Genomic DNA, 15,972 nt, shown 5'->3' with positions numbered 1-15,972 from the left:
CCCTCGCTGGGGTCTCTCCCAAGGGAAAGGCAGCCGGGCGTGATGCCCTGAGGTGTTTGGTCCCTGCGGGAGAGGGAGGCAGGCGTGACACAAGAGACGCTGAGGCGGCGGCGGCGGGAACAGCTGAGGGAATCACAAAAACCACAGAATCAGTCAGGTTGGAAAACACCTCTTGAGGTCATCGAATCCAGCCTGCGGCTGAATGTGGCCATGTCAACAAGACCACGGCACTGAGTGCCACGTCCAGTCTTTCCTTAAACACCTCCAGGGAAAGTAATTCCACCGCCACGCTGGGCAGCCCATTCCAATGTCTAATCACCCTTTCTGTGAAGAGATGATGTCCAACCTAAACCTGCCCTGAGGCAGCTCGAGGCTATGTCCTCCCGTCCTATGACCTGTTGCCTGGGAGAAGAGGCCAATCCCAACCTGGCTGTACCCTCCTGTCAGGCAGTTGCAGAGAGTGATGAGGTCTCCCACGAGATTCCTTTTCTCCAGGTTAAACACCCCCAGCTCCCTCAGCCACACCTCACAGGACTTGTTCTGCAAACCTTTCTCCAGCTCCATTGCCCTTCTCTGGACTAGTTCCAGCTTCTCAGTGTCATTCCTGAATTAAGAGGCCCAAAACTTGACACAGCCCTTGAGGTGTGGCCTCACCAGTGCTGAGCACAGGGGGACGGTCACTGCCCTGCTCCTGCCGGCCACACCCTGGCTGACCCAGGCCAGGAAGGGCTGTCCGGGCACTGCTGTGTCGCATGGGAGGACCTGCAGACTGACAGGGCAAAAAAAGCATTCACCGAAGCAGATGTGTGAGACAAATCTGAGTGAAGAAAGGCCTTGTCACACTCCTTCCAGGACAACTTCTTACAGAGCGACAGCTTTCATTATAAAGGGGGCAACTTTCTTCTGAGAATGTGAAGTCAAACGTTTCCTCCCTCGGGCATGCCTTCTTCTAGCAAAGACTGCGGATGTCCCCCATCTGCAGCACCAGACTGTGGTTTGCTCTCCTGCCAGATTTGTAGCTGCTTGGCTTGGTTCATGTGTTTCAACCAGTAGTACAACTAGTGCATGGTTTCTCAGAATTGTTTCACTAATAGAACTCTAGCACTGAAAAAGTCCAGACCATTTTATGAGGTCAGTAGTTACTTCAGCTACTGTGTGGCATACACTGTTGTTTGGAACAAGCAATATCAAGCATGATATTCAAGAACAAATTAACTCTACAACAGGCATGAATGTGGTGCTTGGGGGTTACTTTGTCTATTGTGGAATATTTGAAGTTCCTCTGTCTTGTTGTACCATTTGAGGTACAACAAAGATCTGTCCCTTTCTTCCTATCTCTCTGTAGGGCATCAAGCTAAATGCAGATTTTAACCTCTGAAATTCAGAAAATACATGATAGGAGAAGGATATCTACTCATAGAAAAGGCAGGAAGTCAGGCAGTGTAGGAACATGATGGAGGCATTAGAGTAGCAGTATGGGAGCCTTAAAGCCTAATCATCTTGACTGTCCAAAGAACAATGCTTTGAAGTATATTTAGGATTCAATAACAAGTGTTAAGACACAAGTGTTTAAAAAAGGAACCAACTTACACCAAACCAATAACTTTGTAAATAAAGCATGAAAAGGGGTAAAATACATGTTAGAAATTATGTGACTATACACTGTAGATGGAAAAAAGGAGATGCCAGGTAGTCTGGCTGTTTTTACCAATGTGGTATAATAAAACTGTCATGGTTTTCAAACAGAGATTTCCAAATCAGGTTAGTAGTAAAAGCTGCAACCATTTAAATTGCAACCACGATTTCCTGTGTACTATAAAAATGTCAATAGGAAGAGAAAGGAGTGTTACAAATTCCATATTATTCTTACTTTCCCTTAACTATAGCAATGCCTCAATAAAAAAAAAAATATAGTTCAGTAAAATAGAGCAATAAAATTCCACCTTCCAGAAACAAGGAAATATATCTGAAAAAATATATACTTAATGTGCTCATGGATCCATACACTATCTTAATTAGTCAGATTCACAGTATAACCATAATGCTTGCACTTTTTTGAGAAGGAGCTATTTGCACATGCCCTATGGTCAAGCATTTAAAGTTAACACACAGAAAGAATCTTATATCTGCTGTGTTCAGTCACTTCCTCACTGTCATTAACACATCATTTCACAATAATTTACTCATTCATCAGAAGAGCCCCAGACAGCTAATCTCCCCAAGTGCCCAGAGTCTTGGTGGCTTGGTGACATGTACACCTTGGCACTGACACCAGTTAACCAAAAATTATTTTCAAAGGAGAAAAAAGGGTCCCTCAAAGTTCTTGTCCCAATGTTTTCCTTTAGCTATAAACATCCACTGAAATCTTTATGGCTTACTAAATCAAATTCATATCATTGAAAGCGATATCCTAGGCTATTTCAGCCACTCTCCATTAGTCTGGTATTGTTATATTTAATGTTTTTAATGTAGCTGAACTACATGAAAGTGATTTCAGAAGAATGGGGGAGAAACGTTTATAATCACATGATAATTTACATTCATTGTCATTCTTGAGGGGTTTTATGGAAGCCTGAATTTACTCAACTTGGCATTCAAAAGGCCACAACAGACAGCCCTGATTTTGCCTGACAAAATTTAGTTTGACTTGGAATTTATTTTAAGACCTTAAAACAGTCATGACTTCTTCACTTCATGGAAGGAAATGCAATCTTGAGATTTCAATGAAAATAATTTCACCAAGTTTCAGCCCATTTCATTGCTCTTCCTTTCTTTCCATTCCATTTAATTGTTTGCACCTAATTTCAGATTTTTTTTTCCAATTTAATTTCATGTCATTATATTTCCTTTCCTGTCTTTTCATTTCCCTTCATTCCTTGATATCTCATTTAATTTCTTTTCATGAAATGAAAATCCTTCTTTTCATGAAAGGAAATAAAATCTCAAGATTTCAATGACAAACCTTTCTGTGAAGTTTCAGCTCATTCCTGTAATTCCAATTCCATTTAATTGTTTTCACTTCATTTAGGAATTTTGGGGTTTTGCAATTTCATTTAATTTCATTTCTGTCTTTACATGTACTGCCAGACTCTCTTTTCTTACTCATGTATTGTTTTGGATTATCATCTCACAGATGGTTTTGTATTTAAATTTACTAGCATATATACATTATTCTGCATATGCATGAGTATCTATAGTACAATCACTATTGCCCTATTGAGAAGAACATTCATTAGCAAAAAAAAAAAAAAGAAAAAAAGAAAAAAAAGAAAGGGGGTGAAAATCAGCAGTACTTTTCATTTTGTCTGCTACAGAGACAGGTTATGTCATATTGTCATATTAGACTGTCAGAAGGAACTGTCCTAGCCTTTAATTTTCTGTATCATAGCATTACTTTCCTACCAAATATCAGCATCCTGCTGAATACAAGGAATGCATCAGACCTCTGAAAGGAAGCTCAAGAGCTTTTTATGCTGTGAACTTGAAAATGCTTGATCTGCACATGAAGATCTGACACACCTTGATCTGCAAATGAAGATCTGACGCTACATGTAGTTACCTTTGCACAACTTCAATGTGATTGCTCAGGTGCCAGCACTCCAGTGATGACAGCTGTGATAGGGCTGAAACTGACTTCTCAATAGGCAACTGTAGCTTAGTGCTCAATACATCTCTGGACTTCCAGGTTTATTTCCTTTTACTTCCTAAAATCTGTGTAGAGTCACAGGATCAGTACTTGTAATTCAAGCTGCAGTGGCAGGCCATGACAGAATGTGTCAGAGAGCACTAGAACTGAGTGCTCTCAAATTGGAACAGGATGCTCTGTTTGAGAGGAGAAAGGAAACAAGGGAAAACACAACATTCTGCACTGAAAAAGCAGGGAATGAGATAGGCAGATAGGCTGACAGCCTGAGGCTGGGATCCTGCTCAGAATTGCAAGGCCATGGAACTGAAGCAAACTTCTGTGCATGACCTGACACAGGTGAGACCTTCATCTCTTGCCATTAGAGACAGCATTTGCCTTCAGTATTGCTCATGGCAATATCTGGGCTAATTAACTTTAGGCAGGTTTTGGTCTCCACTGTCAAGCTTTTCTTACCAAGTCCAGTTGGCTAGGAATATTAAAAACTGTCATAGCTGTGCCAGCAGGCCTGATGGGGTAAACATAAGGGAGTGGAGGAGGAGAGGCTTAATGCAATCCGAAAGAGCATTCTTTGTGATGGCGGGGGATGACCTCATGGCGCCACTAATGGAGTATGAGGAGAGGTTACGGGATCACGTCCTTGCAGTGCCATCTGGTGACAAATACTGGAATTATCGCTCTAATGGAATAATTCAAGTGGAAATAAACATGACAAACCTACAGTAATACCATCTCTCTGGTCCCAGATGGACAGCACGAGCTGGATTTTCTATTTTTAAACTTGGTGGGAAGGCTGCCTTTCTCTATTTTCTTTTCTTAACACTAGCAGAATTCAGCAACGTTCTTTCATTGTTTTTACATGGATTGAAATGTATATGAATTGCATTTATAAAATCTGTACAACCTAACCTAATATGGTTAGTAGTCACCTAAATTCATGCCATATCAATAGCTATTTTAATGTGAATGAAGACCTGTATTTTAGAATTATCCGTGTTTGAATAGTCAGTATGATTCTTTGAAACAGCATTGGTCTCAAGGACTGAAAATACATTAAAATATAGGTGTCTGTGAAGACACTTGTCAGATGGACATATAGGCCCAACAAACGTTACCTGAGTTTTCCAAAGTTACTTTCTCCACTAATATAATCAATGCATACAATGCACTCCTTTTTGAATATTTTTCAGCATATTGTCTTTACCTTTTTTGTAGATGAGTGACAGTAAAGTACTAAGGCAAGCAGGAACTTGGAGATTTAAGGAAACATTTCCCAAATACATTCAGCTCTTGATTTATATCTAAACAATCATTTGGTATCCTGTCAGCACATCAGGCAGTAGAGCTTCACTTGGGGATCCAGTAGAATATGGTAGATGGCCAGTGGTTGGGGGTTTTGTTCTCTTTTACTCCAAATCATCTCTTTTACAATCTGTAGCAAAATGCATCTCTTGCATTTGATTATTTGTATCCTCTGCAATTAAGCTAATGTATTGCATAAATTTTCTTACATGATTCTTATTGGTTCACTATTTTTTTCTTTTGGTTTTCCTTTCAAATTGGGGCATAAGACTATTCCTCTGTGAATTTACTTTTTCCACAGGGCCACCGGGACTGAAAATCTTCTGTAATCTGAACAGTGACTGTGATCTGAAAAGGTATAAGACATTTCTCTGTGGTCTTTACTTTTGCTCTCCAGTTCCAGGATTTAATTTTGTATTTGTCAAGGGAAGAAATTTAAACTGAATTATGAATTTGTGAATTCAATTTTCAGGAGTTTATCTAATACTTTTACCTAAACCTTATTGATTTCACTCATATCTGTCAATCACTCATATCTAGAGAAGAAATAGTATTTATAATCTTTGAGCATGTTTTACAGGTCAAAATATTTTACTATCCTGAAAACTCAAAAACTTGAAAAATTTACCTAACAAAAAATTAGGAAATAATGAAAAAATAAATCGGAATATTGTTTTGACACTTTTTTGAGTAGTTAACTTTGCTTTTTTTTTAAGGTGGAATGTGGTTTGTCTGTAGTGTAGCGCACATAAATTCAGGAACTGCCATATTAGAGAAACCTCAAGGCCTGTCTTATTAATCATACTATTTTTGACAGGTAGTCAATGCCAAATGTTTAAGAGAAAACTGTTGATCTGTCTAGGACGTAAATGTAGGAAGCATGTTTAAAAAAATCAACAAAAAATAATGCAAGATCTATAATCTCTAAACTGGTAAATTAAAATTGATACCAGAAAATTAAGTCTAATTTCATGTTATGTAACAATGCATTTAGCTGCTTTTAACTTGCTAATTGTTGCTATTCAGTATTTGTAAGTTCAGGTGCATGTGTAAAATTATACCACACATAGATCAGATTTTAAACATTTTTACTTTTTTTTTCTTTCCCCCCACAAAACTCTGGGAATCTAATTTTTGTGAGTGTGGCAATGCCCAGCAGCACTACTTAACTGCTCTTTAGAGTCTCTGCTCCATTCTTTCACCTGACATTTCTGATTGTCCCTGTCTTGTTTCTTACTGCAGGGGTTTTTTTTGACACATTACTCTGATGCTTATACAGCCACATGTAAATGGGATGGGGGAACTAATCCAGCTGAAAGAATAAAGGGAGAGGGAGAAGAGGAGCAAGTGAAAAGTTGTTTAAGCAAGCATTGGTGGTTAATAAATGTGGTATTACCATTCCAGCCTCATCTCAAACAGCACCTGATAGAGGCTTCCTGTTACCTGTTAGGAAAGAAGCACCCCTTAAAGTACTAGCACCTTCCACTTCTGGAATTTGGAGGTATCCACCTTCATGAACATGACAGAGTGTCTGTCCCTGTAAAAACCTCACCTAAGGCATTTGAGAAGATCCTGCTACAGCTTGAAGTTTTTCTATCCCTATGCCAGCCATCTTTCAGGTAAGTGTTACCAGCTATCCAGTACACTGTTCATTAAGGTGGACTTGAGCTGAAATTGTAGGCTGGAGTAAATGAGACCTGAGCATGTATTTCTTGCTCCAAGCTCGTCTTTGGATTAAGGTAAAGTTACCTTGTCAAGGAAATAGCTCAGCTACCAAGCAGGTAGTTGATGAATGTAACACACTGAATCATGATAGTAAAATTAACAAAAAACTTTGAATATAGACTCACTTTTTTGCCCAAAGTTGTAGTCCAAAGTCGTGTAATATACTCCATTTTATCTCTTTTCAGACCAGAAAAAAGAAGGCCGCAGCTCCCCAGTTAATCTCTCAAGGAAGATCTAATCCCAAAGTAAATGCAAGGTCAGTTTATCTCATTCAGCAAGCAAATACAGTAAACTGCTGTACATGCCTGAAGGTCAGGCAGCCTTTCAGTAATAGTGTGAACTCAGAGAAAACCTCTTGCACTTAAAAACAGCTCTCCTGCAGCCAGCCAGCTTCTATTCCTGTTGGAATCCTGTTTAAACACAGTAGCAGGGAGTGCTTCCCAGAACCAGTGACTGATTAGTTACAGGCTGGAATAAGTTGCTCCCACAGGTCCTGGTGGTGCTTCTCACACTGTGACAGTTCCTGCAAGTCATTGGTTAAATCTGTAGCACAGGAAGATTGCTTTGTTGCCCAGCAATAAAGAAATCTTTTAGAAGTTGTACTGTCCCATAGAGAAATTAAGGACAAACATACATCTTATCAGCTTCTAGATGAGACACATATATGAGATCCTTTTTGGTTTGGGTTGTAGTGGTCTGTTATCTGTTTTCACGTTTTTGGTTTTTTTTCCTGGTATATTTTTTCCTAATATTAAGGACTGTAAAAGGAATTTAAGAAGGATTTCTCTTTGAATATCAGACCAAAGGCAGATTCTTGATGTGAACACATTTAACACATCATTCTGTGATGCAGTGCAATTTATTTAAGTCAGTATTTTCCAAAGCAGGTGACAAAAGCTAGAGGCTAAAGTCAGTAGAAACCTTAAGTACTTACTACCTTCAAAAATAAGGCCATTTTTTATACAGGTGTCTATGAGATATACAGCCTACAAAGTCTTGATCTTCATAACATCTCAGTTTCTGCACTGGGGAAAATGTTTACTTACTTCACATGGGTAATGTAATGTAATATGAATTAAATTTTAAGCACTGTGAATTCTCAAACGAAGGAAACTCTTCAAGTATAAATTCCCAGGATTCCTTGTGCATTATCACGCAGAATCCCAGTTATCCTATGGCAGAAATGTGAGCAGGATGAATTCCCAAAGCAAGTGATATTCATTAGATGTTCCAATTCTGAGAAAAATTGGGACACTGTGGTCATTTTTTTTATAAGGAAAAGGACCAAATGCACTGCTTGTAAGGACAGGACTAGAAAGTCCAACCCAACCTTAAAGCCAGATACCCATACAAATACTCTGCAAATCTGCTCACATGATCACCTGGTGCTCACAGAGGCATCCTGCATGCAACCTACTTTGCCATCTACAATGTACAAAGCAGACCACGAGCAAACCCAGCAGCCTACAGTGTTTGCACAGTGGGACCCATGTGTCTGAGCCTAGCTAGGCTGGGGATGAATGCCTCTGATAGTATATATGTGGGAAACGGCATGACATTTGAAAAAAACTATGGTGATACAGAAGCACCTAGAACTCAGGGTCCTGGGATGTTCGAAGTCCTGTGTCCAGTTCCTCTGGACATAATCAAACCTGGAACTGTAAGGTCACAAAACCTCACTAATTCAGCTTTTGCAGATGAACTTACTTGGTGGATACCCGGTGGAGAACGGCAACCCTAACACTTGAGATACTTTTTCTCAAATTAGGCCAATCATGACACATTATGCTGAGTGTGATGAATGCAGAACACAGTGAGGAGAGCATCCTCAGACATGTGCACACACTTTCTAAGACATGTCAGGTTTCACTGAAGCCCTAAAATAGAGAGGCCAGTTTGGGGAAGAGAGAATAGACTGGCCAGGGTCCAAGCATGAAGGGATCTCTGAGCTATCTCTGAGCCTGTGTACAGAAAATAGGCCTGGTAAGAGAAGTTTGCTTATAATATCTCAACAAACTGATAACTTTTGCCTGAGCTCTCTGTGTCAAAAATGTATTATTTCTCAGTATTTCTCATGTCTCAAAAAAAAAAAAAAAGAAATAATAATCACTTCCTCATCTTTATTTTTACTTTTGCTTTCTTATTTAACCAAGTGGGATCTTTATATGATTTGGTCCTGAACTAAGTCACCTAAACTTGTCTGGTGGCCACACTTACACAAGGTACTACCATGCATGGCAGTGGAATGTAAATGGTTTTGCACTGGAAAGAATTTGAGCACAGGTAAAATTTGCCATACAGACAGCTGCAAGACTGAGTATCAAAAGTGAGACCTGGAGTGCTGTTAATCAATTTTGAGCTATCAAGGTATATTGTTTCAGGGACTAAACTGATTAGCTTTGATTATCTTTGGTTTGGTAACCAGTTGACTGACTAGAGAACAGATTCCCTGTTTTCAATTAAGAACAGAAAAAGAACAACAAAGGTTATGTTTAAATTAAGATAAGATAATACAAAGGAGATTTTCTGCTATAGTAGGAGAAAAGACCTGATATTAGGGACACACAATTAAGCTTGTGGGGAGTACAACCATCACTTTATTACACTGAAGAATAGCAACCTTTCCAAGCTCCATTGTCATATGGGTGATGTAAGGAAGCTACAGATACAGGTGAATAATAGGAACAAAAAGGAAAATAACTGGAGAATGGTGACATCCAGCCCACCCATCAGACAAATAAGGCCAAATCTGTGGTAATCACATATCCTCTGAACAGAGAGAGACACATCTCTGCCAGGACTTTCCTGAGGAGCTGTGAGAAAGCTCAGAGAAAGAATTCAAACAATTATTATCTCAATCTCTACACTTGGCAGGCAATCTCTGTTTGTCAAAGATGTTTACAAGGAGTTGTTCCTTCTTGTCCAATAGGTGAGAGAAGATTCCTAAAGGCCAATCAGGTCTTAGGTCCACCATTGTTTCTATAAGAACTGTGAATTTCTAATAATAAAATGCTTTTTCATGCCTTCTGATGATGGGGTCTCTGTATCACCTTTGTCTTTCCCCAGTACCCCTTCAGTGATACAAATCTAGAACACAGGTGATAGAAAACCAAATGCAACATAATCTGTGAGGAACTAGGATGTGCCAGCCTGCAGAGCAAGTGCACTGGTAAGATGAAAGCCTTCATTCAACAACAGGGCAATATCACCATCACTGCTTCATGCTTCTGCTGTTTGTGAGAGATGCCTGAGACAGAGTGCTTGGATGATGGGGAGATGGCTGGTCAAAATACACTGAGGGCTGAAGCTATTATCTCTGGCATGGGTTGTACACTAGTATTCTCCACACCATTCACTTCAGTGTATATTCTCATGAAAGACAGAAGGATGAACAGTGTTAAAAGGAAAAATTGCTTCCATCAGCACAAAAAATTGGCTGTATTTGAGTGAGCAGCAGATCCAGTTGGGAGAAGGAGCTGGGTTACACAAACAGAAAGAGATCTAGCTGCACTTGCAGTAAATGGCCAGGTTGAAGTGGAAAATCCTTTCCTGTGTGAAAAACACACACTTTTTATTATGTATATGGAAATTCCCTCATTTACTCTACATCCCTATAGCCTCACACATCATTGCATCTCTCTTATCCTAATCTCAAATCTTTTAGCAAATATGTTGCCATAGGTTGCCTTTTAAAATGCTTATTTAGCACCAATAGTCAAACTCCTTGCTTAATTACTTGTTTTTCCAATATAACTAGAGGCTTAGCAGAGGCAGTACATAAAGTCACCGGTGAGGAACCTAATGAATAATTGATCTCTTCCACAATGCCAGCATGTCCTGCTCTTCCTGAGAGTGCAGGCTGATTTGTTTTGATCTGCCATTTCCCAGGTGCTCTTTTTCCCAATGAACTGAGCTCAACCCCTGCCACAGGGGCAGGTCCAGCCGAGCCAAGGGCCACAAAACTGTCAAAATAGAGGCTGGGGGCTTCATTCCCTCTGAGAACTATGGGAATTTGGACCTTATTTTTAAGGAGAGTGCTGGTGCACTGTGGCTTTGCCCTCTGCAGAGGGCGCGTCTTTGCCTCTGGGAGTACTGGGAAATGGTCATTGATGGAGCACAGTCCTGTATGTGAAAGAATGCAATGCTGGAGGTCCCAGTGGTTTTCAACAGCGCATGAGTCTGAACGATCCACCTCATTTCCATATTACGAAAAAAGTTAGGAGTCTGAGGCTACACAATCAACATAATCAGTTTTAACTTGTTGGCTAAGTAATTGATTTACACCATCCTGTAACTGATTTGTACTCAGGAAGGGAGCATTTAAATACTCAGAAGTATATTATCTTTTTGATATATATACAGTAGAGAGGTTCAGTCTACACTGATGCATCTGTTCTCACCTGCAAATGTCAGGGCTGAGAACGGTCTCCCAAGACAGAATCCCTTCTGCCAACAGGACTAAGCATCACTTACCTTAATGGCAACTTGACCAGGATTCCCCCAGATGTATTTACTCTTACAGACACTTCTCCAATGGGCAATATATTTGAAAGACAATAATGTCATTTTACTTCTTCTTTTTCAATTTATTCTTTCTTCTGGGTCACATTCACCAAATCTTCCATAGAGGTGATGTAGTCATCCCTGCCCATCCTTGTTGCCTTGTGATACGTGGTACCTCAGAAGCTGTATGTTGCTCTGAAAAGTTGGTGGTGGACATGGCACATAATTCTGGCTAGAAACTGATACTGTTTAGTAAGATAGCAGTTGTCAGAATGTAGGCTGAAAAATGTTTGGTTTAATTTAAAACTTTATTGCCAGATTTCACACTTTATACTTAGCAAAAACTGTTTCTTGCCAAGTGAACTTTCAGAAGACCATACTGTGCAAAATGGGTGAAAAATACACATAAATCTGTGAACATAGACTGCTGTCCATCCAGACAGTGTGAATGTTTAACCTAGAGAAGAGTTGCCTGTGAGAAGCACCGTATTTACTGTTATAAAACATTCTTTGTGTATTTCAGAATCACTCCAGGGAAACCTATCCCAGCATCCTCAGATGCAAATCATTTTGAGAGCATGATAAAAGTTTTGGTTAATCAAGAATTAAAAATATATATTCCATATTCTTGTATGAATCTGCTACTTCTTCCAGCATATGTTTGAGGATCAGAGGAATAAATAGAAAAGAGAGGAAAACAGCACATTGTAGAATTGTGGAAAAAAGCTTATATTATACAAAGAAATGCAGTAAGGTCATCAAAGACAATTCTTATTCTTTCTCCGAACTTGTGGAAAGCAATAGAAACTTGCTCTCTGAGGTAGCTTTAATGAATGGGTGAATGGCATAGAGAGATCAAGCTTGAATGAAGTCTTAGTGAAAAAATGCCTTCAAAAATTACAGAGACTTCTTAACATCCAAATTTATTTGATGTAGAATGAGAGGAATTACAGTAAAAAGTGGTTTGGAGATCATCATTTCACAGTCAGATAGTTGTGCTACACAGTGAAACAATGATGAAGGAAGAACCTTCATCAGCCTGTTTTTTCTTGGAGACTGGAGCTGCTGCTTTTGTAGGAGTATATGTCCTGCCTTTGCATTTGTCCCAGTTTGGCAGGGTCAAAGATCCGTATGGAACTGGTCACAAAACTATCTACCTATCTAGGAAGACACCCTGGTACATGTACCTAGTATCCCAAATACCAGGTGTTCTAGACAATGTATTTTTTTAAAGTTACACATTTCTTCATAGTTACACAATTACAAATCTATTTATACTCACCTTCCAGATACTGACTGGAAGTAACTGTAAAGTAAAAAGTAACTGTGGTCACTTACTTGATTAAGTGGCAAAATATTGCATCTTCATTTACTCAGCTGAAGCTGGGGCATGTCTTTTAATATTGTGATTATTTCATAGAATACAGTGTTTTTTACTGTACTTGAATAATCAATCTCCTACTGTTGTATAACAACAACATTGATTTGTTTTGTTTTCAAAACAATCAAGCTTTTATCGAAATTCCTGGTATTTTTTATTTTAGTTAATTTGTTTGACTCAAAAAGTTGGGCAGACTAGTTCTAATTCCAGATGATGGAGAAGAACCCCTAATGTTGTGCAGAATTGACATATTGTTTAAAATTGCTACAACACAATATTCAAGTTATATAGCCACAATAATGTGATAGCCAAATGCCTTGTAGTATCTAGATCCACTAGTTCAGAAGGATCTTTTCTTATCTTATCTTCTACCCTTAAAAGTCCTGGGAAAAATAATGAAAGGGATGTTTTACCTAAACAGAGCTGAAATTAAGTAAAACTATATATAATTATAACAAGTGCAATAAGCATACTGGTCATTCATTAGAGTATTTCCCTTGACCAGTAGAAGACTCAGACCTGGTTCCAAATTTGTGCATGGTGGATCACTTTCAGTTCAGATTAAATATAGATCAAGCATGAACAAAACACTTCATTTCCATCACACTACCCTAGCACTTGATACAGCCTCTTTTATAATGGCTATAATTTTTCATACCATCTGTAGGAGGCCAAAGTATTATTGATTCAGCAAGAAGTCAAAAGTAGCTTGATAATGCCTGATCCAATATCAAATCCTCTAGGACACAGTCCACCTTCACATTTTTAACACACACTTGAAGTTTCGGAGTAGTTTTGTGTGAGCTCAGGACTTTGCATCATCTGTATTGTGATACAATACTGTGGTCCTCCTCAAAGTGGAGAATCAGATACAAGAATGACAAGGGTGTGTTAATGCCAAAGATGGATCACCTCCTGTCTAGGGAGACTGGAGAGAAGAGAGCAAGGTTGTCTGAAGATAACTAAAGATTAATTACCTTGATAAAAATTACTCCCCTGAGAGGAACCTGACATGCTAATATCAGATTGCCTCTATGCAGTGAGCAGCTGGAACATGTGCAGAAATGCATTGGTCAAGGTGACCAATGAACAAGTTTTGTGCAACTTCTTCTTTGCTGTCACTTGTATAAAAGCCTGCAAACACTCCAAAGAGAGGTGCTAACTTCAGGAAGCCTTGCACCTCCTCCTGTGCAGAATGTCTTTAAAGATCAGAAGCTGGGTCTGGGCTCTCTGCATCCATTGACAAACAAGCAGAGAAAGCTTGTCTTCAGAAATCACCTAATGGATTTAATTTGCATGGTTTGGTTTGGTTTGGTTTTAATTAAAGCACCTGAGTAACAATTCCAGCTGCACCGTATAAACACTAAGAAAGATTAAAGAAACCAGAATATTTCTGAGCTAGTGCACTATGAAAATTACTTAAATAGGGACAGTTTCAAGTGAATTTTCCTTCTCATAATAGAATGCGGTACATCGAAAGTTCATTATGTAATCTTAGGGTGCAAGAAAAAGGCTTTGGTATGTGGTAACTGATTGTTACTTGCATTATAGCTCCTTAAAAACTGTTGGTTTTCTAATGGAAATATAAATTAGTATCTTCTATCCATATTTATTTTTCTAAATGCATGGTTTGATTTTTGGTAACAGTAATTAGGAGCTGCCAGTAAGTTCATTAGGAACTACCATGTGTCATGTTTGAAAATCAGTTGATTATTCAATGTCTATCTTAGAATCTCATTTTTAGCCTAACAACATGAGTGAAAATCTACCTGATTTGAATAAAACATTTCAGAATTTTTCTGGGATATTGAGAGCTAACTTTATCTAAGGTAGGAGTAAAGTATAGATATTATATCTTAGGGACTGCTGTACAACTTCTGCAAAAATGTTCTTAAAAATCCCTCGGACTTGTATTTAAAACTTAAAAAGCAAATGTCCAGTCATGTGGCTCTGAAGGAAATACTGCAATCATAAATTAGGTGTGACTGACTGAGGGTGTGTTATCTATACGCCTAAAGAAGAAATGTGAGCTGTGAGTGGAAACAACCACTTAGTGAAAGAACTATGTGAACAAAAGAATTCACAGATGACTTCTTCCAGACTAAGGCACATCAACAGCTTGGCTACAGAGGAGTACTATCTATGCATATCTCTTCCTGCTCCTGCTTCTGCTCAGAAGGGAAATGGGGATTCCTGTAGTCACTTCTTTGTTCCTGAGTGGAGTAATCCCCTGAAGCATGTCTGGGAGTAGATAACAGAGGGCCTCAGGCACGTGTGTAATTCTTGGGTGTGACCTGTTGGGGCCAGCAGTTAGACTTCAATGATCCTTGTGTGGGCCTTCCAATTCAGGACATTCGATGGTTCTATGATACTGCTCTTGCCAGGATAGTGGAGAAGGCAGCTCCTGCCACCACTACTCCAGCAGAGAACCCACATCAAAGCTGGAATCCCCTGTCATTATATACCTGAGTCCATAGACTGCTTTGAGGGCTAGGAGATGATGCTGCACAAATTCATGGATGGTGCACTGGGATTAATCAGACAGGTCTTCTAAACTGGGAACTTGCTGACCCCCACTATAGCATTGGAAGGATTAGGGAATTCTCGGAGTCTTTGCAGGATAAAAATTTATAGGATGATGAGAATATCTTAAAATAAACAGAACACCTGACAGTTCATGTTAGTATAAGCAGTCATGAATCTTAAGTCTTCACCTGATATTTAGAAGATGAACATCCCCCTTTCTCACTTCTCCGCTTAAACTGTGTCTAAAGATCTTTAAATCCTATCACCTTATACAAATGATCATAAAATTGGAGCAACAGATCGTATTATTTTTCAGGGAACTAGAATGGTGTAAAACCTGTTGTTATATTACATACATAATGTGAGAAACAACTGCTCACTTAGAAAAATTAAAAAGGTTTATTAAACCTTGACAAAAATACAACAAAGGACTAAACAAGGGAAAAGCTGCAGCGCTGGGAACTGCCCCTCGTACATACCACATGGCCAATTCATCTTCAAGATGGATGCTCAGTCCTTTATACCCCTGGGGGGGGGTTGCATCAGCCAGCCCTGGCCCCTCCCAAAGTCTGTCAGTCAGCTCTTCTTTGCCATTTATTGGTGGAAGCCATTTTCTTGTAACTTGGTTGGAGGTCAGGTGTTGCCATGCCGCACCCCCTAAGCACCAAGCTTTTCCCATTCCCAACTTCCCCGTGCAAGGGGCACATGTGCAGCCTTCTCTCTACCTGTCCTAGACAACCCTGGCTGTCTGATGGTCACAATACAGGGGGGGAAAGGAACTATGGGGAGAACAGAGGACATCTAAACTACAATAACTTAATTATACGTCTCTAAAGCTTTTCTTAATATTCACACAATAGTTATCTTTTAATTGTGAGAGCCAATCATCTCA

This window comes from Molothrus ater, chromosome 2 (assembly GCF_012460135.2).
Source record: "Molothrus ater isolate BHLD 08-10-18 breed brown headed cowbird chromosome 2, BPBGC_Mater_1.1, whole genome shotgun sequence".
Taxonomy (NCBI): domain Eukaryota; kingdom Metazoa; phylum Chordata; class Aves; order Passeriformes; family Icteridae; genus Molothrus; species Molothrus ater.
Note: the sequence above shows the minus strand (reverse complement) of the source record.